The 4,732-nt window shown below is 42.2% G+C and overlaps 1 pseudogene; it reads left to right on the top strand.

Annotated features, from left to right (window-relative positions):
• Positions 1-1,302: 1,302 nt before the first annotated feature.
• Positions 1,303-4,071, top strand: LOC119282768 (annotated as a pseudogene).
• Positions 4,072-4,732: the final 661 nt, after the last annotated feature.

Genomic DNA, 4,732 nt, shown 5'->3' with positions numbered 1-4,732 from the left:
AGAAAATCCATACGGACTCGAAACGGGACAAATTTTTGCGTGCATGCCCTGCTAGGGCACTGTAGCACGTGGAAAAAATTGGGCAGGTTTGGCGGATGCGAAGCGGAGACGTGCGACCGAGGGTCCCCTTCGCCCATACCGAAACCACCCCCTTCCACAGCAAGTACCTGAGCGGTTTGACGGATTGCACCCAACCTTTGCCAGCACATGTGGGGCCCCACCCAGGCACCCCACGACCAAAATGAACGAAATCCGACAACGAACGCATGTTGCGTCACGTCCGGACAGTATTTTCTGGGTTTTTGGCCCGGAAAATCGTAGAAAATCCATACAGACTCGAAACGGGACAAAAATTTTCGTGCGTGCCCTGCTAGGGCACTGTAGCACGTGAAACAAAATTGGGCACGTTTGACTAAGTTAAAAAAAGAGCCTATTTGATTAAGGTTAAAAAATGGGCACGTTTGGCTAAGTTAAAAAAAAGTGGTTAAGGTAAAAAAAATTGATACAGTTAAAAAAATGTGCCTATTTTATTTAGTTAAAAAAATGAGGCCCTATAAAAAAACAACGGCCGTCTCACTAACCGACGCGCATGCGTGCATGGGGTCGTCCCACTAACAACGATGCCGCAATCAGCGCTCGGGCGACGTCGTTAGCCGACCCGCATGTAAATTTTCCTTCTACATCCAGCCCATCTCGCCGCCGCCGCGATCTGCACGTGCTGCCAACGTACGCCGCGCGTCGCCCCACACTCCAAAACGGCGCCGGTGCGGCCGCGCCGGCCTGCCCTGGCCTGACCCGTCGCCCTCTATACGCTGCCGGTGCCTCTCCCACCGTCGCCCCACCGTACAAACACCATCGGTGCGCCCGCGCCGGCTTGCGTCCCCTGACCCGTCGCCCTCTATACACGGCCGGTGCCTCTCCCACTGTCGCCGTCGTGTAAGTTTTTTTTCCAGTTTTTTATACGATGAGGCTCATAGCAGTACGATGGTATGTGACAGAAATCTATTTGATGCAGTATGAATATCGACGGTGTGATTCCATGTTCTGTTCAAAAGTGGGTTAGCCTAGTTGACAAACTGTCACCCAGTCAGAAATTCCGGTTTTATGAAACGGATATGCAGGGCATGTTTAGAATACCATCGATAAAGATGCGTGATTTTTTGCTTCACATTTTACTCCGAGGTTACAATCCGAGTAGCAAAAAATTCATGGTTGAAGAGAGTTCTAGAAGTACTGCTGGAAGTAAAGGTCTTATTTCACTAAGGCCTGATGATGTGTACTCCATATTTGGTTGGAAAAACAATGGAGTGGATGTTTTGGGGTTTCTTAGTACTAAAGGAGAAAAAGCAACCAAAAAAATACCAGTTAGTTTTGTTAGCAAGAAAAATGGTAAGATCATGATTGATGATCTCATAGAAAAGATGGTGAAGAATAAGAGCACTGATGATGACTTTATTCGGATGACATTTCTAGTTCTCTTAGGAACTATAATTGCACCAGTGTCTCATGAATACGTTCCGAAAAAATACTATGCCTTAGTGCAAAATATTAAGTTGATAAGGAAGTTCAACTGGAATGCATTCACTTTAGATTCTGTTTGTTGGAGATTGGTAAGCTTCTGCAGGACGGCCATGTTAGGCAGTGGCCCCAGGGGAACCTCGCCCTTTTACAACTACGTTGTATTTATTAATTTCAACACTTTTATTATAAAATGTCATGGAAGAACATGTAATTTAATTAGTTTATGTGTTTTGTAGTACCTATACTGGGAGAAGGTGCAACCAATCACCGGTCCAAAATATGATCCGTTGGCATTGTTGAGCCCGCTGATGAGGAACTGGACGGAAGATATGGCTGTGAGAAGAGACAAATACGACTATGAATATGGTCGTGGTGTTGGGATGGTAATCCTAGTAATCATGTTTTTTTACATTTATGAAATAAAGTGAAGTGTGCATATGGTTTGTATGTATAATTCTCTTGTTGCATTTGTAGATCGATGACAACATTACAGAGGAGTATAGGCTAAAAAAATTGCAGAAGAAGAAGCTCAAAAAACCAAGAAAGCTAGTAGAAAAAAATCTAACGTTACTGAAACGAGGAAAGAGGGCAGTACCTCGGAGGCTTCGAGCCAGAAGCCTACTATGGACCGGATTTTGAGTGAGATGAATGAGCTTCAGAAGGAAATGCTTTGTTTGCCAGAGTTATGCGCACAGGTAACACTTGAGCACGTCACTTTAATGTCCATCACTAAATTGAAGAACTAAGATGAAATGTTTTCTTGCAGAGGATGATTGAGAAATTGAACAAAACCGGCGTCTTCTACAAACCCAGTAACCTGGAAGATGACAAAGAGAATCTGTACGGAGGCATTAATGAGTCTTCAAACGATGGTGGATGTCCGAAAAAAGAGTTTGTATATCAAAAAGATGATTCAGACCGGTTCCGCACACCTTCCAAAATGAATTTGCAAAAGGATGATGACGGTGTTGATGTAACTTCTCGTGGAAACACACCTTTTTACTGCACACCTGAGTACTGGGATAGTTTCAAGGGTGATATGGATGATCCTATCCAAGTACCAGAAGTATCAGATGAAAAAGCTGCCACATCTTTAGAGACGGACGAAATCGCATCGCATGCGTCGCTTGGTCCTCAAGGAGTACAAGAGGAAGTGGAGGAGGTTACTGGCAGGCGCAAGCGCAAAGGATCACAACATGTCAAGTCTCCTTATGTGGTCCCTAAACCGAACAAGCGTGCAAAACGTTCTGCGAAAGGAAGTAAGTTTTTTGTGTTTCTAATTGTTCTTGCTTAATAATTATTTATATATTTGCGTTTATAATTATTTGAGTTGTGCGTTACAGAATTGTTCCAAAATGGTTGTGTTAACAAATCTAGTGATGAGTATGATGTGGTGAAAGCGTCCATCAAGTACGTGCGTGCGCATGAGCATTCACAAAAACATGCCAAAACAGAAATTTTCAATGATGGCATGGAAGAAGGTCTCACTGTGCGGAGAGCTTGTCAGATTATTAACCATGAGTGGCTAAGTGGCGACGTAAGTTAATGTCATATATTGTTTTACAATTGATTCGAAAATACCATTGTTAAATCTGACACATTATTTATAGGTAATTAATGCATACTCATCATATTTGGCCGACAAAGTTAATGATGATCGTTTCATGTTGACAACTTGGAGGATACATTGGTTGCTTCACATTAGACCCGGAAAGAAGACCGCCGGTAACAATTATGAAGCAGAGTCGCATAGTAATGGACCCGTGAATAGATGTGAGGACGAGTATTTCAAAAAATCAAAGGTAAGTTTGATTGGTTACACAGTACATACATACGATAGTATGTGCTGATTGTGTTTTATGGTCCTTGTGATGCAGACTTACATTCCTCTAAACAAGCAAAACAATCACTGGATTACTGTCGTCATGCATAGCGGAAAGAGAGAGTTTCAGGTTCTTGACTCGTTGATGACCGGAAAACTTGACAGTGTTACTAGAGAACTCGTTGAGAACCTGGTAGGTTTAACTTTCAAATGTGCATTTGGTAACATTCGTTTTCTTTAGTACACTGAATGACATTCTTTTTACCATGTTTATTATATCTTTAGAGAAAACAACTAGCAGAAGATATCCAAGAAGTAAATGCAACCGGAATTGTGAATTATCCGGATGTTTCCAATTGGCCTATTCAAACGTATGACATGCCAAAACAACATGATGGGTGAGTTCTTACTGTGGCAGAATGTCGGTCCTGTATGTACAATAGATATTTAATCTTCGTAAATTGTATGCACTAGGAATTCGTGTGGAATATTTCTCCTTCGATGCTTTCAGTATTGGGATAGTGACAAATGGACAGGCTTATTTTCACAGGTACGCAAGTCATGTTTGGACTACGATGCACAATGAACGTTGTGCTAACACCACTTTTTTCTAGAGGTCACTTGATGATTCGAGAGAGTTAATGATTGCGCAACGTATCTTTTCGGAGAGAAACAAGCTTGATGAAGTGAAAAACAAAGTTATTCGGATATCAAAGAAGAAGAAATAGATGCGACACGGAGGAGTTTTGCATGTGATTGGGTGGTACTGGAGGACTATATTTTCCAAACGCTTTGTGCACTTGCTTATAAATTTTATGTAATAGACATATTTATTGATTTTGCCACTATTTTGTTCCGAAAAGATTATACACTTAATTACGTTTTTTATGTCCACATGATATTTTGTTTCATAAATATTATATAATCAGTATTTTTTTGTTTACATGATTTTTTTTGTTTCTGAATAGTTATATGTAATCGTGTAATCGTGTCGTCGTTAAGCTTTTGTACACTAAACTATGGCAGCACACTGCTTGTTACTTTGTTAGCAAAAACTTAGTTTACAACACACTGGGTGTTAGTCTAGTTTAGAAAAGCTTAAAAAATATTTTAGATAAAAAAGTTGCCCGCCCGTCCACAGCGTGTCTTAGTAAGCCCGTCGTTATCAAGCCCACCGGGCGGCTACGACATGCATTTCAGAACACAGCATGTAAACTACGCCCAACAGGGCAGCATCGACGCGGTACATCGACGGGGTAGTAACCAGAGGAGTTCAATGTGCCGACGGGAGCTGAGTATATAAGCTGGTCATCGTCCCCTTGGGCCGACGAGGTGGGAATAAACTTGCGTCGGCCGCGGGGCGACGTGGACACAACCACACGCAACGTG

The sequence above is a fragment of the Triticum dicoccoides genome, chromosome 3B, assembly GCF_002162155.2.
Source record: "Triticum dicoccoides isolate Atlit2015 ecotype Zavitan chromosome 3B, WEW_v2.0, whole genome shotgun sequence".
NCBI classification, from domain to species: Eukaryota; Viridiplantae; Streptophyta; class Magnoliopsida; order Poales; family Poaceae; genus Triticum; species Triticum dicoccoides.
Note: the sequence above shows the minus strand (reverse complement) of the source record. Positions and strands in the feature narration are given on the sequence as shown.